The sequence below is a fragment of the Temnothorax nylanderi genome, unplaced genomic scaffold (assembly GCF_030848795.1).
Source record: "Temnothorax nylanderi isolate EJ_2023f unplaced genomic scaffold, tnyl_v1.0 TNYL_tig0058_pilon, whole genome shotgun sequence".
Lineage (NCBI taxonomy): Eukaryota > Metazoa > Arthropoda > Insecta > Hymenoptera > Formicidae > Temnothorax > Temnothorax nylanderi.
This window is the reverse complement of record NW_027249120.1, coordinates 218,199-243,402: the sequence shown is the minus strand read 5'-3', so window position 1 is coordinate 243,402 and position 25,204 is coordinate 218,199. Positions and strand designations below refer to the sequence as shown.

At 43.4% G+C, this 25,204-nt stretch overlaps 2 protein-coding genes across 4 annotated transcripts in view; one reads left to right on the top strand and one right to left on the bottom strand.

The window, feature by feature from the left end:
• Tio (zinc finger domain-containing protein tiptop) overlaps window positions 1-25,204 on the bottom strand; it is a 150,222-nt gene that overhangs the window by 108,302 nt on the left and 16,716 nt on the right. The window lies entirely within an intron of this gene.
• The window catches only part of LOC139773157 (uncharacterized), a 68,480-nt gene continuing 60,958 nt past the window's right edge, over window positions 17,683-25,204 (top strand). For both annotated transcript variants that reach the window (XM_071707423.1, XM_071707424.1), the window contains exon 1: window positions 17,683-18,268. The gene's annotated coding sequence lies outside the window, so the exon portion shown is untranslated. The remainder of the gene's footprint in view (window positions 18,269-25,204) is intronic.

Sequence of the window (25,204 nt, the reverse complement as noted above, 5' to 3'; positions counted from 1 at the left end):
GGAAGCTGGTCCCCGGCTGGTCCAAAGGCGCTGCGCGGTAAACCTATTTATAGGCGCCCCGACAAAAACACGAATGACGACGGCGGGGCGCGAAGTGCCTCCTTCGGACTTCGGAAGAGGCTGGAGATTGTGCGAAAAGGAGACGAGAAGGTGGCTGGAAGAGAGGAAGGAGGACAAGGAGGACGAAAGTGGAACGGAGAAGAGAAAGAAAGAGAGAAAGAGAGAGAGAGAGAGAGAGAGGGGGGGAGTAGGGAGGGAGAGGAAAGGAGAGAGGTGGAAGCAGAGAACTTGATCGGGCGCGACGCATGCGAAAGGAGGAAAGAAACTGTCGATCAAACGTCGCGAACGTCCGAGGCGTCTGTCTGGAACGAAGACGTCTCCATCAGCCGTCAGATCGAGCAACACGCTTCTCGCTTCTCTCATTTTTATTACCGCCCCAGGACCGTACCGACTCTCGACGCCTGTCGGTTTGAATATGGACGGTATAGTTAAGTAAAACGGTATTAATTCACCGTCGTCGCGCGATTGACGTATTCGTAATGCATCCTGAAAGTTTAACCGGTTAAAACGGTGCATTTTACATTGTGACTCGCGACACGTTTTCTGACTTAAATGTCGTCTGCATGACATTTCTCAAGCTTAAACGTGGCGACGCGAATGTTCTAAATATTATTGTGAAATATTTTTGGGAACGACGATCTCATTGTGAAATTCATACGAAGACACGTTATTTCGGAAAAAAGTAACATCGAATTCAGATATATATATATTTTTAACAGTCTGCTAGTGAAACGCTGTTTTGCTTTAGTAATCGATCTTCATAAATACCTAAGCTCTTCGCATCTAGCATCTACCTATATAAATATTTTTTTGTTCTACTTTCGTTTATATTTTGAACTTTTGCCTGTCTGAAACATTTAATATTCCTCACTTAAATAGGTGAAACATGGTGATATTTCTCGAGCGCGCGGAATAATCGCGAACGACGCTCATGGTTTCGCGTATATCTGAAAGGAGCAATTATAATTAATCGGCGCGTAGATGAGCTCGCTGGGCTAAAAACGACGTGCCGATAACGATGCGCGCGCACTGACTTCCGCTTCATTCACTTTATGCGAGCTTACTCGTTTCTAACGCAGACACTCGGTGTCTTGTTCGATCCGTGACCCATTTAAGTCAATAATTTATAGATTCATACGATCGCGATATCCATCGCGTGCCTCGTCGCAGTGCCTTTGCACGTGCGGTCTGCGAACTAATCATTCGCAGAAATAAAATTGCCTTCGAGACGAAGATTCAAGCGATATAGCTAGACGTCGTAAAACGTATCTTTTTACATAGACGTCATTATTTACAGTAAGAGATCAATGTGCTGAAAAAAAAAGTTTATCGCGCGGTAGAGACCCGACTTCCCTGCGTGCAACTTTTAGCGTGTGAAATTTTCGCGTTTCTCCGCGTCTGCTGTCGAGATGCGCGCTCACATTGCCAACCGAGCCTGGACCGCGCGCTTTTCATGCACGAAGCTAGTTAGAGGGCGAGTGTACCACGAGGAAACAAACCGATAAAACGCGGAGATAGTCGGGGACTGCGAGCCTCATAGTATCCCGAAGTGTCGCAGCTAGGTGCGACATGGTTGAACGGTATGATTATCCGTTCCCGCGGGAGTCGGCCCGCGCGCGCGCGCGCGCGTGAGAGAGAGAGAGAGAGAGAAGGGGGAGGGAGAGAAAAGAACGGAGAAACGAAGGGGATGGAGAGTCGGGAGACGGCGGGGCCGGTTATTAGCCGGCCGCTGTTGTCGTTTTATCTTCGTGCTCAATTAGCAAATATCATTCCGTAATGCGACGTGACGCGGGCCCACCACTGAAAAGCGTGCAGCTGCATCGCCATTGAAAAAAAACGGAGAAGAAAAAATCGACGTTAGCGGAGAAAAAGAGGAGGAATGAGAGAGAGATGAAAGGAAAGAAATGACTGCGCACGAAAATTTTCACTGGCCTTTTAGAAAGCCGCGAATAATTCTGGCTGACGTACGTAATAATTATTGTCGCGATGTGTGCCGCGCGTATCGATACACGATCGGAGCCCCTCATACTCCTGTCGTCGAAAGCGGCATCGATCCGACGGTTTAAACGTGCCGCTGCGCGAACCCGGGGCTCCACGGAGCGCCGAAGTCATGTGTATCCGACGGTACGCGCATTGTAAATTACATATGTAACGGTCAATTACTTAACCGCATCTCTCGACGGCCGTTCCCGGAAGGTGCGCGGCGCGGCGCCGAAGGCGCGAATGCGACCCTCGTGCGAATTAAGCTTATTTATGCCCATTGTGCGCGCCTCTCTTCCCCCTTTTTATGGCGCGCGTAGGCACGATCGAATCGCGTAAATACCTCACGCGCGACGTAATGAGCGGGGAAAACAATTATCGCGGGCGCGAGCCCTCGCAAAACCGGTGGTCGTTAATATTCATAAAGTGACTTCTGCTTCGGAGGTGGACCGAGTCGATTGAACGAAAACGCACAATCGGCGCTCGTCGATTGTATCTTCTTTATTATCATTTTTACCGGCGCGAGGTGTCGCGCTTTCGCCGAGAAACTCGTCGATTCGGGCCCCGATCGTCGTTTACCGATATCGTGGATTTTAGCCGAGCGAGCGTTCTGCGTGTCGGAAACAATTTATTAGATGCGCGATCTTTTTTTTTTTAATTGCATTTTCGTGCAACGCAGAGCGCGCCGTGCACGGCCGATAATTACGCGCGGTGCTGATTATTCAACCAGGCCAATCAGACCTCTCATTGATTCGGGAGTGGACTGAAGGGTGACTTTTAATTGAATTCTTCCCGTATAAGCATCGCAACTTTGGAGACGCGCATTATAATTTATTCAAACGAGCAACCCGAGATTTGCATTTTGTGCACATTTAAAGGAAGATATTTAAAGGAACAACTTCGGCTAAAGTTCTAAAATGTTTACTTTGTAACTTTCGATGCAACTACAACTTAGGTCGCATTAATTGGCGAATTTAAGGAATATATATATATATATTTTTTTTTTTGGAGGTGTAATGAGCGCCCAAGGCATGTAAGTTAACTAGAATGTCACAAATTCTGCAACGTTATAGCAGTACATGTCTGTTGCATCGAAAATATGTGCCGGCGAATTAAAAACGGAAGAAGCCAGAGATTCTGTATATTCTGTTGCTCCGCAACAGAAGCTCAAAGTCGGATTATCACCGTCTACCATGTTACAACTAAACTGCTGTCTGAATGCATCAGAGGTGAAAAATAGAGCGGTCCCTATATGCTCGCTATGGGTATAGGCATCGTTCTAAATAGCCGAGGCCGTTTAGAAATTTATTCAGAGTGCACGCGCGTCCATTGTCCGGTCACGTACGGTTGCCGAACCGGCGGTGGAAAGTCCGGACCCGAATCGGGCCCCGCATTTCGAGGCCGCGCACGTCCGATGGCACGCACGTAAAAAGCCTCGGTCCGACAGGCGCCGCGACACCTCGGCGATCACCCACCCGTCAGTGCGGTGACGAAGGCGTAGAGATAGAAAAATTGAGAGCGAAAACGCGGCAACAAAAAAAATGTGCGCTAATGACAGAAGGAGAAGGAGGAGAAAGAGAAAAAGAAGGAGAAGATGGCGATGATGACGATATGGTGGTGGGTAGAACGCGAAACCTCGAAGGAGCCAAAGAAAACGACTGGTCGGCAGTGCACGGTGGTCAGTCAGGTCGATGTCAGTCCGCTAATTGGCAGCCGTGTCGCATAGAGGTAGCCCGGAGCCGGTTTGTGTAGCTGACTGCCCGTCGCGTAATTCGTAAGCGGTTCTTGCCCCTACTTTCGCGGTGCGTCTCCTCCTCTCCCGCTCGATCTTCTCGATCCTCGTCGGTTCTCCGCCAACTTGGCCTCCCACCTTCTTTGGCTACCTCCTCGCCACGACGTGCCGTCACTCCGTCACGGCCACCTCCATCCGTATACGATTGCATCTCGCGCGAGAAGTTGAAGCGTGGGTATTTTGAAAACAGAGTAATAGCTGTCGATGCATTTTTTTTTTATTTAGGTATCGTCGATGTGAATAGCAAATATCATTGACGAACATCTATGCTAAGCAGTTAAATATTTTGTCGCGAAGTTATATATTAAAATTAATTAAGGATAAAAGCTGTGTCAGATTTGCGAAGTAGAAATCATAATATCCAACATCAATGCTACTTCAAAACGTTGACTCGTGAGAATATAGATCCATAAATAATTCTAACAAAAAATTAGCTTCGTTAGCTTTAAAATTCGTCAGTTGTGATATGGAATTATCGATCAATTGCAAGATTTAGTATAATCGTCATTAGAAACATGGACCGGAGTTAGATGATAATCACATCATTAAATTAGCTTACAGTCAACAATCTAGAGTGACGTATATAGGACTTTGAATAATTTAAAAATGTCACTTGCGACAGCTGTAATTCAATATTATGATGGCCCGTATCTTCTGATTATCTGGTATAAACAAAATTAATTATCGTCAATTTATGTTGTCATTATCGTAATATAAATCTTCAATGATAAATGATGTAAACGTCGCGACATAAAAAAAATTGCACATAATTGAGACAATGTTCAAAATACATTCATGTGTTTCAAATTCTATTTTAATAGAGAACTTAAAACAATAAGCCTCTCTGCTATTCACATCTTTGAAATTGTATGCTCAATAAGAAAGTAATCCGTAACCTGTTCGAAACACAACTATGGAAGATCAATCGGGTATGGTGCGTCGCAACAAGTTAGATACATTACAATTGCTCTAAGCTGTTGCGAGATTTACCTGCAGCTATAGCTAATATCCTAAACGTCGTGGAATAGCGACATAATGACCTGTGGATACGCAGGTACCTTTCTATCGCGCTTCTCCTCTATGCGTTTATACGTGATGCGTGGGCGACTTGAACGGAACGGATAACGACGGAGGAGGCGGAAGAAGAGGGAATGGACGCGAGCTGACGAGACAACGTATTACCGCTCGCATACCTCCGAGCGCCGCGCCGTTAGTTTGTGTAGGACACCGGGACACTCTGGGTGGTCCCCTCGCGTCGGTTCACATACGTATATATGAGCGAGTGTCTTTCCTGGTCGCCCGTGATGCTTTTTCTATCAATCGTAACTCAAGGTTGACGCATGGTGCTTTAAGCACCTTTCGTTCGCCGCGAACAGGGCAGATACGTAGCTTAAATATCGTCGAAGAATCGAGAAGAATGCCACGACTTAAAAAAAGAAATATAATCGATAGAGTCAGACTCGCGCGTACTTCAGAATGAAAATATTCTTATCGCATGCGACATTATCGTGTCGCAGATGTGATAAGAATAAATAAGATTGAAATTGTTCAGCGGTGCTAATTGAGGACGCGAGAGAGAGAAATACTGTTCGATATCAATGACAGAAGCAATATGTGAAGAGATACCGCTCTGATGGATTAATTTATAATCGATCAAGTTTTTCTTGAGACTGATATCCGAAACTAAATCACCGATACGAGAATGTATGAGAAAAGATATGATTGAGTATATTGTTGCACCGTGGATATTGATCTGGTCGTAGAAAATGTGAGAGCGCGCGCTCGTAGGGAGGCAGCAGCTCTGATACGTAGAAACCGCAGCGTGTGCCTGAAAGCTGATGGATGTTCGGATGTTCGCGACTCGAGATTGACGGGCGCCTTTAAGCACCTTTTGTTAATGCCACTTGCCCTCGTATTCGAGTATTAGGTCGAGTCATTAATGAAAGAGTAATTTGTCCGTCATCTTTCGCATGTCGGTGCGCGCGATGCATCGGAAACGGTGAGAGCTCGGCAATTCTCTTTCCTTTTCGTTTTTCTATTTTTTTTTTCACCGCGCACAACTTCGGCGGAGCTTTCATGCATCGCGGTGCCGTAATATGCGTGTAGCGGAAAACGCTCGCTCGGGGAACTTCGAACGTCACCGGCAGAGGCGGAAGATGACGTTGGAGCGTGGTATAGAAAGCGGGAGATGGAGAGATGGCTACTTCAGTGTGTTGCTGGCTTTGGACGGATGGCCTGTCGTCGGCAACTTAAGATTGATAGAAACCTTTAAGCCTTCACGGTCCGGCATAGAGCTACTCCCGCCGTTAATTTCGAGCCAATGTGACGCGAGCTCGCTGTTCACCGATGAGCCATTTTCATCGAGTAATACTCCGCTCATTCCAAATGTTTTAATATTATAAACATTAATTTTCGAGGAAATTGAGAAAAGTGAAATAATAAGAATTGCTATAAAAATGAAAAACTAATCATACAGATATACTATTATTTTAGCAAAAACTTTAATTACAGATTGTAATCGCTTTCGCTTAAACCTGTTAAAGAAGTTAAAATCAATTTAGATTTACATTTTTCCTAACGTTAATTTTCATTAACGATTCCCAAAGTTATTCCGATGTTTTTTTTATTTTGTATGTTAAAGCTAAATATTTTTAAATATCTCAGATGAATATATATAATTCTCTCTATATGTGTAATTGCGATTAACGATTAGCTCCGGTCAAGAATATTTTCACACTTCTCGCGGCATCGGTCGTCACGTCGTTCTCCACGCGGGCGTTCGTTAAGAGAATGTCCGTCCGTCAGTAACAAGCGCGGAAGATGACGTTAGAGGATGGTACAGGGAGACGGAGAGCGGTAGGTAGGTGGAGGCGGCTGCTATCTGCACCGTGGCTGACACCTGACGGATAGCCTGGCGTCGGCAACGCGGGATATTAATTTGGTAATTTATGAGGCCCGATTAGGCACCGCTATCTGTCGAGCTAATGCGCGAGCCGTTGGCAGGTCATCGCCAAAGGGCCCTGAGTTTCCTGCCACTAGAGGCCCTTCCGCGTCAGGGACAACGCCGGGAGCTAAGGTCGAATATCCCGTTAACGTAGCGCGATGTTACGCGTTTCCCTACGTTCGCACTGTTCGCAGACACACGAATCAAATGTGAATACCGAATGAAAATTGTAATTGAAATCGTATGGTATAGAACTTTATTAAAATTGATCTCTTGCAGTTAATATCTAACGTGTTTTTATAAATTACATACAAAAATCGTGTCTCTTTAATTATCTATACGTAACACCTTTGAGAACCTTAGAAAAAGATATTTTTCGTACATATTTTTCTTTGACAATTTATATTAGCAACTAAAATTTAATAATCATAATTTTAATAACAATGACAATCTGAATATGTGAAAATTAATTATTCAATCGACATTACACGGTTATTTGTTAAAAAAATTTAATATTGAATGTCTTAATCATCTCGCAGATTCAATTTATATATATAAATCATGTTTTTGTTCTAAATAAAAATAATATCTTCAATCCGATAAAAGATGTCAAAGGGCCAATCTAATCGCGAGATCGTGCTTCGGCAGCTGTCATAAATCTACCGTTGTTTACTCGCATTTGCTTACCCGCGAGTGTTTCCCCGCGCATTTAGCGACAGGTCTGATCGACGAGTTTGCCAGTGCGACTTCGCTCTTCGAGGATATACATATACAGGGGCTTCTACCTTCGGCCCCGATCGACCCACCTAAGCCGCGTTACTTCTGACATGTGATAGATGGATGCACAATGGAAGAACACGCGTGCGCGCGTGCGTGTTACCGCCGCCCGGATGTGTGGGTATCGTCGTAGGTGGATGAGGATGAATGGCTCTCGTCAAACGGAAGGGACCGCCCGCCGTTTCGCGCCATAATACTCGTCCGCGTAAGAGGCATAGTAGGTCGGCTTATTGATGACCACGCGGCTACTTACCTACGAGAGAACAAGATATTTACCGAGAGGCTCGGGAGACCCGCGGAGTTGCCTGCCACCCGGGCTTTTTCGGCCCCACCGCCCCGTGTACCATTTTATTAGCGAGCGTATTCCGAAGGATATCGATTGTTATTTACAATTACCTCGCTCTCGAATCTCACCGGTATCCGAAGAGAATTCAATTATACACGTGTTACTCAGAGTTACGAGGAAAAAGATGGATTTTTTTAGCTTCCTACACAAATTTTTCTCGAATTTTTCCACAAATAATCATCGACACCTTGGACGCGCGAAGCCGAGAAATATTATTGCGTAGCGAATCTTTTTTCTCGACGCGCGAGTTTCAACATTTTCGGCATCGTAAAGAGAACCGAGAGCGTTCAAACACACAGTGATAAATACGCGATGATTATATATCTTTCGCGCAATAAATTTGTTTGATGCTGCGCCTACATTCGCCACGTTTATTGACTCCCCCTCACGTCATCGTGAAACCGGACACGTTATCTTTATAAAACTCCCCGGACTTCCTCGGCCGTGAAAGCGTTAATCGCGAACGATCTTTCTCGCATATTATTTTCCGCGTGCCAGTCGCATTCCCGCACGCAAAAAGATTTAAAAAAAAAAAAGGAAATACGGAGAAATCCAGCACTGGTAAAAATAACTGAAAGCGCGCGGCGGCTGGCGGGAGACTTCATAATTGTTGAATCAATTTCGACACGCGTCATAAATGTCTTGAAAACGCACTTGAATGCGCGACACACGCGTTTCACGTTATCAGGGAAAATTCTCGGCCGAGATCTCGGCGACGATAATGTCCGACATCTATCATCGAGAAGTAACGGCGTACTTGCTTTTATTCGACGTCGCTCTATCATTATCACGCTATCCCGACAATTTATCAGTGTGCCGAATGCTAATTGGGAAATTAAGTAGCGCCACCGCGGTCACGGCGCCCGAGAATGCCGATGCGATGCCTGGTGAAAAAGAAAAACCGAAGGAAAATCTCCGATGGCAAAAATTGGGAAGCGTCTGTCGGCGGGAAAACGCTCTCACGTTTAGCACCTCGTAAAATGACGGAACCAGGCCCGCCCCCCGGGCCCCGCACGATCCACTTATTTCGTAGCTCGTGTCTCTGAAATTTCCAGCGCCGTCAATCTACCATGTCTAAATCGATTAGATCTTTCTCTTTCGCACATGAATAGAGTGAGATAATGAGTAAAGTAAATCATATAGTTTTAGATAGAAAGTTATTTGAAACAAACGTGACCATTGAAGGAAACATCATTAATTAACATATCTATAAGGTTTTTATTTTCGATTAAATTTAAGATATATCATAAATGTAAGTATTTATAGCTCAGAAAAAGAGAGAAAAAGAGGGGAAAAAAAGAGAAAAAATTCGAAAAAATTTGTCTTATACACACAAGAAAATAATAAAACCATTAAAAATAACAAGAAAAATTTAGTTTATAAAAATTTTATTTACAAAAATAATTTAGAAAATTAATAATTCCTTTATCTAGGCCGCTTCTCTCAATTTCTAGAAAGCAGTTGATTAAATATATATAAATTTAAGAAAATCGACAAGAACATTATTTACAGGCTGACATTTTGTTTTAAAGGTCTGAGATCAAGATGATATTTAACGGTGATTCGACATAATACTGTGATTATCAATGCACAAAATGACGATTCTGATAATTTATATTCAAAGACATTAAATGTCTTATGAGAAAGAAAGGCAGAGGAAAAGAAACAGACATTCGTCATCGCACACTTTGCATTTAACGAACACAATAAAATGCCTAATATGCGATTTAATAAGAGACTCATTAATTTTTTTATTCCAGCAATATTTTCCGCGAATATGCACCGATCTCCATTTGGCAGAGAGATCTCGTCTGGCGGGATCGAAATTTCGGCCGCATTCAATTTAATGCGACCTTTAAACGCGTCTCGCGAAGCGACGAGCGAAAAAACGGAAATCATCGAAACGACGCGAAAGAGACAATAATCCGAAATAAAGCAAAAAGGACAACAGCAAAAAAAACGGAGAAAAAATACCTTTAGCGGAGTGCCGATGCGAACAATGGTCGCCACAAATCAACGGGATTATGCCACTATTTCACACATGGATGTGACCGGCTCGCATGATAAATCAAGCTGTCGTTCGGCCACAATAAACAATAACATTCGGACGGCCGGCTGGCGGGACGGCTGGTGCGACTCTTCTTCACTTAACTCGGTCATTCGCTCGCGCCGCGCGTGTTATTTCGCCGGCCTCGGCCCTTCTGAATGCGCGCCGTTTCGCGTGATAATAAATCGATCGATGCGCGACGGACGCGCGCAAGAATTTCACGAGGACGGGATGATGATGCGACTTTTACGCAGGACGATCGATTTCCCGCGCGCGCGAGGAATCCTTTGGGATGATCGATATTCGCAAATTTCTCTTTCTCGCCTTCATTGTTGAGAACTTCTCTACAACAGCTATTGGAAAATTTATATAATGTAAAATAATGCAATAAGTGTTGATCGTACGATGTAAAATTAATAGATATTTTTATGCATTTCCTAATTTATCTTAGAGATTTAAATTTAAACAAATTCTGTACAAATTTTTAAAAATTGTGTTTTAAATTTATTAATTTTTTAAAAAAATATGTGCTAGTCAAACTTCGGGCTGATATCATAATTACAAAATCATCTGTTTTATATTAAAAATCAAAGAGCATTAAATTAAATTTTGGTTAAATTAAATTAATAGAATTAAATGTTGAAATAGAGCATCGAGAATTTAAAGAAATAATAAAAGCTTATTTTCCGATTAATGTGTGTGCGTGCTATGTGATGTTTATTAGAAAATTTGAAATCTGTATTCGTAAACAGATCTTTATTCAAACATTTATTACGTCTGGAATAATTGAAATATGTATAAATATTAATTAAAGTTGCAGTTAAAAGATTTTACAATTCAGGTCACTTTCGTATATCTGTTATCGCGTAAAATACAAAACTTATGATTAATGTGGTTTTTGTAAATAATATATTAAATATACATATTCTCAACCATCTACGTTGCCACTTTCGAACGAGAGAAATCTGTTACAAAATTTCTGTTACATTTGCAGTCTTTGCTCAAGAGAAATAGCGACTCGACAAAATCAAGAGGATATAGGTCCGAGATTCGGTTCGATACCTCCGCGAGTCGAGTGTCGGGGTTTCTCGCTCGCCGGTCCGAATTTTCTGAGGATCGGCGTAAAACGAGTCGTGGAATTTGTTTGTCGAACTTAACCGAGCCCACAAAACCGGTCGTGTATACCGATCGCGGCGGAGTGGCCGGCCGGTACCCGCCGACTAATTATAGCCTCCTATTTATTTTATTTACGCGTATGCGCGCGGACGCACTCTCCGCTCTCATATATACGCAGACCCGGAGCAGAGAGACAGAGAGACAGAGAGAGAGAGAGAGAGAGAGAGAGAGAGAGAGAGAGAGAGAGAGAGAAAGAGAGAGAGAAAGACAGAAAGAGAGGGACAGAGTGGTGCAGCCATAAATCAAAATTCCATTTCAACGTTCTAACGAAGGATCAAATAAAACACTTTAATTGACGTTTTTACGGCGGCCGGCAGCCGAAGTCGAACTCCTGCCTACACCCGGCCTGACCCTGCCGCCTTGTTCGCTCGCGGGAATACGCGTGTACACGCACGACGACGTATCCTTGCTCTCCTCTCTCGCCGTCCGCGCTACTTTTTTCTCCCTCACTTTATTTTCCCCGAGTCGCTCCCTCGTGATCGAGGAAAAAGGGACCGCTCGTAAGGACCCGACGCGTGATACGACGCTGCTTTTGTACGACTCGAGCGAACATTACGAAGTAACAAAATCTTTCTTTCTCAGTTAAAACTTGAAAATTCTGATCGTATAATATCATGATCTGCATTGACTGCAGAATAAAAACAGTTCTTTAATTTTTTAACGATTTTCAAAATACTGCGCTACGTAAATATGGGGGAAAACGTTTTAATATTTGCATTTCGATTTCCATAAAAAGATTGCTTTCTGCAATAATAAAATCTGGATTTACCGTAATCACGGTCTTGATCTGTGATTAAATAATTACGTAATTTTGATACATCAAGGAGATATAGTTCAAAATGTACTGATTCATTTTCTTCATTTATATTGATATATCGAGACTGGTGATCCTTTTCACGTATGCAATCACGATATTGAAATCGATAAAAGAAATAAAAAGCATCGCGATGATATCATAAAAACGAAAATTACATTAATACAACTAATATTATCAATAAGCAAAGCTCAATATTGGGATTATGCGCGATAACGTTATTTTTCCTTGATCGAAGAGACATAAGTGACGTGACATATTCCGTCATGATATATATGCTTCGACACATTGGTATAATCAAGTTTCGAAAATCAAAGCTTTTTCGCAAATGCAAAATCAATGCGAGGGAATTATAGGAATTATTGTTCAAGTCTCAGTGCTCCGAAGAAATTAAGTTTTTAAAAATATGTTTTAAAATGTAAAAATAAACAATGAGGAATTCGACTGTATCAGATCAGAATTAAATGGCCAGAGAAAGGCAGGAAGTAAACATTTGCGCGTATATACTACATAGAATTATAGGGAGGAGGGGGAGAGGGGTGATTATAGCGCTAGGGGTTTATTGTTGAAGGCGCGTCGTTGCCGCATGGCGGCCGCTTACGCCGATTATCAGTAATTTCATGGTTTTTCGGGCGAACCGGCGTAAACATAGAGAGTGGTCCCCCTAGCCACTTTAATATCGTTTCGAGCCGATCAATAATAATAACGAAATATACGCGGCTCTCTTGTCCCGACGCCGATACCACAGCGACGTATTATAGTAATTTCGCGGCAATACGGTTTCCTTCTCCCGACGAGAAGATGCTCTTGGACCGCTGCTGGAAGGTCATCGATGGAGGCTTTCCGAAGATGTTGGCAACCAATATGGACCAACTTTCTTAACTGTTTCACTATTAAATTCCAGTCCAGTATTACATAACATTATGTAATACTTTTCCAAATAGAGATTTAAATTATCGATTTAAGTCCACTTAAAATTGACAAAATTAATTACTCCGTTTTAAAAGAGTTAAACTTAACGTTAAATCCGTACTTTTAAAGAATAAAATTGATCTTCGTTTCGTATGATTAAAAAACAATTTTTATTTTTTCCCGAAAGAAATAAAATCGTGAAATTTTAATAAATAAAGAAAATATATCATCACATTTTATCTTATTTTCTTAATTTATTAAAATCACATTTCTTGATGAATGAAAATCGTGTTTTACTTCTTTCGGGTTGTCAAAAATTAGAGGAAAGTAATGATAATGAATTGATTTATACAAAATTTTTCCGATAGATAAACTCAAATAATATTTTTTTAAATAAATGTGCGTTAAATTTAATATAATAGTTCATTCATGGAAATTAATGTGAAACACAAAGAAAAAAACGTTCAACGTAAATTTATTTTATAAAGCTGTAGACTAATTGTAAGTAAGTAAAGAGCGTAAACGAACACGAATGAAGAAACTTATTTTAATGAGAGCGAATGGCGCCGCGAGTACGAACGAGCCTAAATTTTTTACATCGACGAATAGGCTCCATCTTTTTTCGGAACATGAAAGAAAAAGCGGTCACTCACTATATTTATCCATGCCCATCCGTGAATGTTCGCAATCATTTATCATATGCCAAATAGACTCGTAACTTAGCGGTCTGGTGCCAAGGAATTTTAAAGAAGAAGAAATCAATCATCTTTGCTAGCTTGGATTCACCCTTAAATATTTTGTCGGCAACGAATTGGCAGGTGCATGTGCGGTGCTGGTCTTCAGCGGCACATAATACTGCGATATGTCGAGCATTCTCATCCTTCCCATTAGTTTTAGAATTAACAATTATTGAAATGATTTGATTATTAAATTATTAGATTATTAGAATCAGCAGTTGCATAACTCATATGAGTTACTAATCACGGTCGTTACGTAACTCACACTAATGGCTTTATGGAATTAGATATTTTGCATAATTTATTCATTTGAAATAGAAATTAAAACGATAAAGTCGCCTTGGCATTCAGTCAGTAAATATATCCTAATATTTATCTATATCTATTATCTAATCAACCGTGCAATATAAATTTGGCGTTTATATATTAGTGTTAAAAAATTGCCTCCGTCCGCGTTAATTTGCGTCGCGGGTATCAACTGGATCGTATCTTCCTGCGACAATACATTTTTGGCGTTATTATTTTGTTGCAGTATGCTGAACGCGCGTGTCATGCACGATTAACGTTGGGAGCGCCATGGAAAGCGCCGCGCGATCGTATTCTGATGTAATTAGTATGCGCGTGATCGTAATTAACCATGTTTTCACGAGTGAGCGTTAATGCCGCAAAGAAGAAGCAACGAAGAAACGAGAGAAGAGGGGAAGAGGGGAAACCTGTGAGAGACATCGGGCGTCTCGGCGAGGCAATCACAGGATAAGTAATTTATTTGTTCTCTTATTTGCTACCTGTGAAACTAACCACTTATAGTTATTATATCCGCGTAATAATTACTTTCAAAATGTTAATTATTTTGAGCGCTGCTGTAATTGAATATATCTGCATTTTAGAGATCAATGTATTACAACGCGGCGAGTGACAAATTATCTTCTATTTTAATTTGGGGCGATGGATCTGTGAAAATTGTATTAGATATACATATGTATGTAGAATATATGTAGATGTACATCAAATTTAATAGCATAATAATTCTGCCTGGCATAATTCCAAAATCCTTCCATTATACAAATTGGTGAATATTCTTTTAATACGCATTACACACGCAAGCACAAATAAAAGAATTTCAGTTTCAGGAAGAAATAGCGTATTTAGTTCTGTTAGCGTATTTAGCATAGCATAGCATATTTTACTTAATTTATCCAACAAGAAACACAACAATGATTATTAATTATACTTATCTGTATAAAAAACGCCGATTTTATTCTAATCTCTTATAGCCTATTCATTCATATTTATTCATAATTTCACACTCTGTATATATTAAAATCCGAAGTCGCGACACGGCGAGTTTATCGGCCGTTTTCACGGTCGTCGCGATCGATGCGCTGGAAATCGAGAGTTTGCAAGAACGTGCTGGTCGCCTTCTCGCGTTGCGACAGAGGAAGTAGAGAGTAAAGCGTAAAATTTATCACATATAACTATTCCAAATCTTAAATGCTCTCAGTGTCTCTTTGGATATGAACAAATTAAATTGGAAAAATACGAATTAACGTTTCGCGCTATGGCAGTTGACTATAAAATGTAAAAATAATGACGGAAATAAAAGTAGGAAGACGTGACGATACGATAATGAATAGATATAGAAAAACGTAGATTGAAAAAGATTGCACGACATAAATAATAAATACATTAATAAGCGGCATCTCTTCACTTTTCTTACATTCGTAATATTACAAATTTTATTTATTTAATTATTCGTATAAAATTAAAAAATTTCTCCTTCAATTAAATTTTTACCTCTTCATTAAAAAATAATAATTGTCTATTGTCGTTAAAAATCGAAAAGAATCGATGCCAGTTACGTTGAATAAATGATAATGTGTAATAATGATATAAATAAGAATTTAACAATTATTCATTGATAGCTCATCATTTGACAAGCAGAATGATAAAAGCATTTCCAAAAAGACCCGTTTACACGAATCGAGATAGAGATAAGATCGAGAGAGGCAGCAAGAGGAAGGAAGACAGATAGCTTGCGTACGCCGAGATAACAAAAAAAGATAGGTAGAAAAAGGTGGTCTACTTGTTCAAGCCTCGTGTTCCGAGTGTATAATTATAATTTATACGTATAGCTCGCGAGAAAGAGAGACGGAAGTTAGTGTACCGCCGAACAGGTCGAGTTTGCGGCTTGATTGGCGAGAGAGAGGCTTTACGATTGGTGGCGCCAAGTGGTCACGTAAAGTCACGTTTGACGGCTATCGAGGGGGACCGCGACGCGAGTCGAAACGCGGACTCGGGGGGGCAGTGACGTGAGAATGGAGCGGCTTCTTCTCGGCACACCAAACACGCCGTACCTGTCAGCCTTCATGTTGCCGAGAAGCTACGACTCCATTCTGATATCACTGTGCTCCACGCAAACTGACCGGCCGTCATAGTTCCGTGTGACGTCACGTCAGTGCGCCTAATTTCACGCTGCGACGCGGCGAAGGATGCCTCCCCGCCCGCGCGCGCGCGCGCGCGCGTAATTCACTCGCGTCCTGCGAAATCGAAACTTTCGAAATCCGCTATGTTACATAGCGTCACTTCTTCTCAACAGGCAAAAAGACACGAAAAACGCGGAGCAGGCGCGACACGATCTCGCGCTAACGTAACGCGACTACGGTATACACAACAAAAAAATGGGAAAAGTGCGGGAAGCGGGGCGAGAACGTCCCTTTCAGACAAGCCGGGCGAAATAATCGACAATCATAACCGACCGCGTCTACCGTCTACCAAAAAATACAGCACTCCGAAGCGTTTATTTATATACGCCAAGTTCATTTTCGACAAATAAAGAGAAACGATTGCGACTCACTTTGCGTATCGTCCTGCCAGTCCAGCAGCCAGAATGCCTCAAGTCCGCCATATGCAATGACCCGAACAGGTAGACTGCGTTGCCGCCGCCTCCGAATGTCGCAAGACCCATTAATCGCGATCGCCTGGACCATCAGTGCACTCGAGACGATCGCCCGTCGCTCGATTCGACACTCCCGACACTCGTTCACTCGCGAGATTCACATTCGGCGGATAAAAAGACGCGAGAAACACGGAGCGGTCGCGATCCGCCGTCTCCCCGACCCCGACCCGCGCGCTACGCGATCGGACGACTGCGAATACAGCCGTTAAAAATCGAAAGGAGAGGGGTGGGGGGGGGGAGGTGCGTTCGTCAAGCGCTCACGCCGTGACCGGCGCCGGTTTCATAAATACGAGCGATATTACGCGAAAACGAGGAAACTCGCAAAACTTCTCGAAAGATGAGTTATATATGTATGCAGCTGGGTCGAAATAACGCTTTATTTAAAACGGATTAACTCACATTTTCGCATAATATTAAAACACTGCGCGTATGAATATCGTGTTACTCACGCGAGAGCGGCATATCGACTCGCTGATATTAGCCACGAATCACACGATTTGTGTTCCTGCTCATCGCACTCGTCGCCGCGTCGAGAACAGTCGAGAAACACTGTCCGTTTACCTATTATTTCGGAGAAATCGTGAACGGGACTTGCTTAGCTCGCGAACCGTCGCGTCGCGGTCGCTCTGCTACCGTTTATTGGCTGCGTAATGTCGCCCGAGGTTGTTTACGTTTTTTAAGGCTTTTCTTGGAAGAGCCTCGCCTCGCGCGACGCTCGACGCGGCGTACTCTCCCCACTCCACTACTCCCCTACTCGCCGAATTTTTCCTATTGCCATATTGTCGCGGTCAGTATTAGTGCGAATTCGGGGCTGTGTCGGTGTATTCAGTCCGCTCCGCGTTTTTCGCGTTCTCTAAACCCTCGTCACCCTCGATCGTGAATCTTGTGCTTGTGTGCGAATGAGTGCCGAAAGTGTCCTGGCCGTATCGTCTTCGTCTTGAAAACGAGTGCTATTATATAGGAAGAAGAAGGAGAAGCCGGAAAAGTGTCGGAATCGAGCGACGCGAGCGATTTAATTGACTTATCGCATAGAGTCATAGACACAACGGATTTAATGGCTCGTCTACAATAGCCGCAAGAGCGTGCTGTAAAACGTAAGCAGTAAGCTATTGACTAATAAGATTTTCACAATTCAAGAATAATCGACTGTGATTGGTCAATAGCTGCTTACTGCTTACGTTTTACAGTATACTCTTGCGGTTATTCGAAGGCGATCCGCGTCCCCTCGCTCGCCGAGAGTGAATTTCGCGTCGGAGCAACGTATCTGTCGTCGTTGCGTACAGTGAATTTTTGAAAATTTCCGTTTCACACGCAAGTGAATTTGGGAGTCGCGCGCGATCGTTGATAGGCCCGCGAAGCGCCGCTCGCAGCGTGAACGCTTGACGAACGCATCTTACCTCCCCTCTCACTTTGATTTTTAACGGCTATATTCAGTCCGATTACTCCGATCGCGTAGCGGGTCCGAGCGACGGCGTATCGCGACCGCTCAGTGTTTCTCGCGTCTTTTTATCCGCCGGATGTGAATTTCGCGTGCGAACGAGTGTCGGGAGTGTCGAATCGAGCGACGGGCGGTCGTTTCGAGTGCACTGATGGTCCAGGCGATCGCGATTAATGCGTCTTGGCCGTCTTGCGACGATCGGAGGAGGCGGCAACGCAGTCTATCTATTCGGTCACTGCAAATGGCGGACTTGAGGCATTCTGGCTGGACTGGCAGGACGATACGCAAAGTGAGTCGCAATCGTTTCTCTTTATTTGTCGAAAATAAACTCGAGGAGTAGAAGTGAACGCTTCGGAGCGCTGTTCTCTTTGGTAGACGCGGTCGGTTATGATTCTCGATTAATTCGCCCGACTTTCCTGGAAGGGACGTTCTCGCCCCGCTCCCCGCGCTCTTTCCGCGCAAATTTTGGTCGTGTGTACCGTAGTCGCGTTACGTTAGCGCGAGATCGTGTCGCGCCTGCTCCGCGTTTCTCGTGTCTTTTTGCCTGTTGAGAAGAAGTGACGCTATGTAACATAGCGGGTTTCGAAAGTTTCGATTTCGCAGGACGCGAGTAAATTACGCGCGGTGGTATCTTCGCAGCGTGAAATTAGGCGCACTGTCGTGACGTCACACCGGCATAATTATAACGGCCGGTCAGTTCGCGTCGAGCGTATTGAGAACACCGATTTTCGGCAGTCACGTTGCCGAAGATCCGTGTCCTCATGGGGGAGCGGGATGGACGAAAAAGTCCCACCGTCCTCCGTCTATTTTCGAGATAATGATACTCTCTCCCCCCGCCACCAACCCCTTAAATATAAACATACAATCCCCCCCCCCCTTATCCCCCGCTACAGCGGCCACCGCCGCCGTCGCCGCCGTTCGGTTGCGCGTTTCCTTTTTCTTTCTCTTCTACACCCTCTTTCGATTCTCGTTGTTTTGCGGTTTACGACGGTTCGCGTTACAACTGATTATTACCCCCCTTTCCTACCCCCTTTCTCGTCGCCAATTCTCGCTCTCTTTCTCTCCTCTCCCTCTCTCTCTCTCTCTATCCGTCCGTTCGCACGCTCCCCTCGTTCTGCTTTCTCGCTCGCTCTTTCACCATTATTATACGCGGTCATATACGGCCATTATGCCCGGGTCCCGATATACAACACAATCCGCCGTAATGCCGGCCATAAAATTAAATTAGGGTTATAACACGATTTTTCACAAAGGTTCCGTGGGCCGCGCCGCACGTTTCAAACCGTTTCCTCCCCCCCCCCCTCGTCCCCCGGGAACGTCTTCCCGCCCGCGGCTCCTCTTACCCCACCGTCGCGTCGTGCCGACGACTACCTGCCTCGATGATACCTGCCTGCCCGCCTGCCTGCCTGCCTACCCGCCTGCCTGCTCGATCTGATCGTGATCGTTTCATCGCGTCTCGAGTGGCCGGCACCGGCGCGCGGTATATAGCACGACAATTTGCACGATGTTACGGCCATGTTAGAGCCGATTACTCGGCAGATTTTCGCGGGCATAAAGTCGCGCCAGGTGCGGCGCCGTGACTTGAACGAAGCCGGCGCGCGCCGCGCCGCCGCTGCTCCTTACGTCGTGTTTCCGTTTCTTCTTCGACTTGTCGGCGCCGCGCATCCATCGATTCGCGTCCTCGTACAGATTGAAGTAGGTCTCGTGAACCCGTACGCGATACGTAGGCGTCAATCAAACGCGAACAAGAATATTCAACGTTAAATCACTGCTAGATCTGACTTAACGATAAACAGCTTCTGCTCGAAATTATCCTTCTCGAGGACTCTGAACCATAAAAAGAATGTATTTCATATTTATTTGTCTTCTCACACAAAAAAATTACTTCGCCGGTTATGTACGATTTATTGCGTGTATGTATGTGACTGCCCTGTATGACTCAATATTTATCTGTTGGAAATTACAACAAATTTCTTATACATGTGCGAGCGGTGTAACATGCACATTTTGTTATGAGGAAAAAAGATGATCACACAAAAACAGTACATTTTTCGAGACTGCAGTTTGTGTTTTCTATTAAAAAAAAAATAGCTCGTACATGTTTGTGTGTGTGCCTTAGACTGCATTATGCTATATATATGCACAATTTTGTTGGTGTGCATCTCTATTTTCGCCGATAGATCGATGAATGCAGACGGCACGTTCTTTAAAATACAGAAATTGAACAATACAAGAACTTCAAGTGTGAAAATTTTAATATCTATTCATAATATATTTTCTTCGGAAAAAGAAGAAAGGGCTGAAAATACATTGATACTGGTTGATTTAAAGTTCCAAGGAATGGTAAATAGATTGTAAATAAAATAAATCTCGTCGAATATACCTTTTTTTTTTCGATATTAACAAGCAGCATGACATATGTATATTATTTATAAGACTTTAGACTTCTAGTTTTAGACTAGTCCGATCTAAAACTATGACAATTTACTACTTATATCTTGTTGCTACGTCTGGCTTCGATTTTTCTCAAATTGGCTCCGCGTTAGTAGTTAATCGAGACCGAGTATTATTGGCAGTCTGTCTAGATGGCAGTCAGCAATGATCGTTCGCGAAATAATGCATGTAACCTTTCAGAATAATAGGACGCTGTACGGTCTTGTCTGCGATGGATTTAGCTCTATACTATAAATATATATTCATCACAGATAATTTTAAAAAGTACTAAGAAAACACCGGATGAAATCAATAAAGAAAAGTAATAGTATATACAAGTAATATTTATGAAATATATTTAACGCATGATAACTTGATAAATTGCATACATATGATGTTATATGTTAGCTTTACGCTCTACGTTAATTTAAAAATTAAACTTAACGTTAATTTTAATATTTAAACTTGATTATATATTGCTTATTAAAATCTTACATCACAATATATTATAATATATACCTACGTGTGCGTGACGTTTTTATTTCACTAGTAGCCGCGTTTGTTGCGTTGTTATGGAATTGTTATAAATATCTTCTATCAAGCGTGTGGGATTGATATTTTTATAAAAGTTCGCGCCGTCGCGCTCTTCTGAATAATAATATCATCACGTGCAGATGATTTAATATACTCGTATCTGGTTCAAATCTCTTTCGAACGCGAGAGAAAATAGTTACATCGCGAAAGATATGGAGAGAGATGTGTCTGTGAGATCTCTTACTGATCATTGATATACAAGATTGAGAGAGTAGCACTCGATCACAGGTTAATTGTGACGGACAGGCGCAATGATACACCGGTATATCCAGACGCGGATATTAAGGTCATCCTGCAAATATATCCCGTTTCGCGTACCAGCAGGAAATTAAGGTGAAAATTGGCGCGACGTCTGACGCTCACTGAAAAGGTATACTATTCTTGAAAAATAGGAGCTTCAGCAACGAGACATAAAAAAATATCTGTGTGGCACGGGATACTTTTTTTGGCTCTCATCGCCGACGATTTGGATCAAATGCGATCGTTCTAACGAGTTATTTTTAAAGAAAATTTAATTAAGTAAATTTAACGAACAATTAGGTATTAATCGATTTATTATAGAATCGTACAATTGCGTATTTTCTAAAGAGGAATGCAAATGGCTTATGGCCGCAAATACTTAACTGTTTTCAGCTAAATATTATTTTATAATATATAATGAGAAATTACGAATAATAATAACAACAAAGATAATTTTTTTACAAGATGTCATCTGTAAATTACAATACGCTCGAAAAATATTGTATCTCTTTGGTAGGTTTCACATTAAGCTGATGTGTTAAATATTGCAATATTATTTGTAACATCAATCGTACATATTCGTAACTTGATCAATCGCGTACAAAAATCAGGGAGATATTCTTTGGAATCTCACTGCTTATTATCACCACATCGGACTGCCATCGCCGGAAGAGAATCTACGGCATTGTCCGTCCGAGGAAAAAAAAAGAATTCATTCGATGGAAAGGATTCGGTCGAGTCCCCCCGGATGGACGTCCGATCGTAAACGTTGACGAAGAGAGGTGGACGGTGGAAGAGGCGAGAAGCAGGGAATTCAAGTTTCGCGAAGGAGAAGAGCTCGCGAGGAGAATTCGAGAGGCCACAAATCACGGGACGGGGGTGTCGGTCGTTGGAAGGAAGGTTTCGCTGGAAGGTAGAAGAGGACTACGGGGGACCGAGGGGCGAGCTCGGAGGTGCAGCGATAACAGGGATGGTCGAGGGCGAGGAGCACCGTTGGCGTCAGGAGACAGGGAGGCCAGAGGGCGACCGGAGGGAGGGTGAAAAGGGGGGGGGCGGGAGGGAGGGAGAGAGAGGGCGTATGGCAGGCTGCAGACGCGGGGCGCGACATGCTTTATGACGTCTGTTCATCACATCGCCCCAGTCTCATAAATTAGAAATCACCCCTTAGATAGCTCTGGCACCCATCTCTACGATGGCGTCAGTGCCGTATCGCGGGAGGCCGGGATCGCCTCCGACTCGTCCACGGGGCGCAAGAAGATCGGTGGGGAACAGGGGAAAGAGGGCATGCGGGAGGGAGGGTTGGCGAGGCTGGGGTAGGAGGGCGACGGGACAGCGCGGACGACGGCAATAATTTTCAGCGTATGTCATGGCGGGGAAAGGAAAAAAAAGAAGAGAGAGAAAGAGAGAGAGAGAGAAGAAGTGGATACCCAGCTACGGAGGATCACACGGGCGTTCCGGCTGACCTCTCCCCGGTTTCGACCGTGTTTCGAACCTGTACGGCACTCGGTGGCTTTTGAATGCGGACGGTACGGTTATTAATTACCGAACGCGGGTGATAGGTATTTATTGCTGCGCCGCGCTGGCGGTACTTTTAAACAATATTAGATTTAGACGTGCGCGTCGGCGTGGAACGCAGATCGATCGGTTATATCTCAAGACTGGGAGCGTTATTAATCTCGGGACTTGGTTGCTCAACTTTTGGAATACCGTTGGTGAACGAGATATCGCCGATTACCAGCAAAAAATCGCACGTTACTTTCTCTCTCTTTCCTGCATCATATGAGCGACTGGCGAATGCGTTTATAGCGAGACTAAAATAAGAATATTTCTACTAATATATGCAAAAGCGACAATCAATGTTAAATGCAAATAGCCAACGATCGATTTATTTCCATTCATAATAAACTCATGTCATTGAGATGAACAACAAATTCTAAAAAACCTGGAATGAGTATACATTTGTATGGTCATCTAAGCATAATACCGAAAACTGCGTTCATGTAAGCTGGTTATTGTCGATTCGCGCAATCCTTATTTAAGCGCAGCACGACGATTAGCGATAAATTCAAGCCGGAAAGCAACGAGGAGAATCACTGGGGGTACGAGAAGAGGCAAACGCGACGCGACGATTATCGAGCGGTCGGCCGGCGACGTCAGGGTCGACGACGACGTCGATTGAATTGGTGTAATGAGCTGATTGATTGGCGGTGTCTGCGCGACCGTCATCGTTACACGCCTCGGACACGCTTACATGTGCGCTGGCTAAGCGCGCAACGTCGCCCCGCGTCACTGTCAATCGCTGGCCGTGTCCTCGTCACCCCCTATCCCGCGTATATCCCGTTCGCGATCAACCTCCTCCTCTTCGCCGCCGCTGCCGCCGCCGCCACCGACGCCGCCACCTTGCCTCTCTGGCAGAAAGAGCGACAAGTGCGCCGAACTGTCAGCGTGCCAAATATGTTCTCCACTCTTCGCGCCACTTCTCTCTTTTCACGCCGCGTGTGAATCGTCTGTCCGCGACCGTCTTTCTCTCTCTCTCTCTCTCTCTCTCTCTCTCTCTCTCTCGCCTCGCTTCATCGCATCGCGACCTCTCTCTCCGAAGCTCGCGGCCAAATCTCATTGTCGGCTGAATTCGTCGTGCAATATTTTCTTTCTTTTTTTTTATCACTGCCTATATTTCGCACGCCTGGGAAAGCAGCCGGCAAGGCGAATCCTCAACTCCGCGCGGCCGTTCGCTTCTTGCGTGAGAAACGAAGCACAAGTTTGGCAAGTTTGGCAGAATGCGTGTTATCTTTCAGCCAGCTCGATCGTACTCCGTGATAATCGATATTGAATAATTAATGAGATAGGCAGTTAGGCAAGCATACATCGTATGTTATAAAATTATGGATTAGTTTATAAGTGATAATGTATTTAATAAGTCGCAGCCCGATAATCCAACAGGAAGTCAATAAAATAAAAAGCATTTTGCATTGACGCATAGATCATAAACGCAAATCTTCGCCGAAGATATTGGGAGTTGGAGATCGAAGGATCTTAATTGCCGGTATTAAGCTCGGCGTCATTATGAATTCGCGCGAACGCGAACCGGAAACGAAGGAATGAAGTGAGAAACACAAGCGAGAATCTATACGGGGGACGCATTATACCGTCCAGTAGCTGCGACCGGCTGGGTTTGTTGTCGAGGAAACTTTAATTGGCTCTCGAATCCGAACGATTAATTAATCTTCGATTGACTCTCGACTACTAATGATTCATTATCGGGGATCTTTGTCTTTGCACAGAAGAGGTGCTCGACAGGAAAGAAATCGAAGGTAGGAAATCGTGCCTCCTAACGATGCGGTTTCAATATTACAAGAGCAAAAGAAGAAAAAAAAAGGGTAGAAAAAAAGTTGGAATAATTTTAATTACTTCTAGCGAAGAGCTGGCATCGTCGCATACATTGTCTCGAGAAACGCCAGCGCGATTATGAGCCCGCGGTAATAATCGCATTTGCTTAATGCACGGATCGCGAAAAGTCTATTCACCTTCACATTTTCGCAAATATTTTCCATCCACAATTTCCCCGCTTTGAAATCACGAGGCATTGAAATGAACTTTGCCAACGTTTTATTTGTCTTCCCCGTCCGACATATCGGACAATCAATCGTGCTGTTTATGGTACATATAAAACATATAAATACATATAAAACATATAAATATATATGGAATATAAAACACCATTTCGCGATACGAGCGATACACGTCGTGTGTTTATAATTTTATTTAACGAATGTAAAGGCTTATGGACATATCAAAATATAACAATGTTGTGCTCGATGTGCGTTCACGTTTCATACATTCGACATGTTTACGATTTTATTTAACGAAACCGATTGCTTACGTAAATGAAGGCAATGTTGCTTCGGTTATTACTTACAGAGCAGAATAACAATTATCGCCGGCGCGCGTTTTCTATATG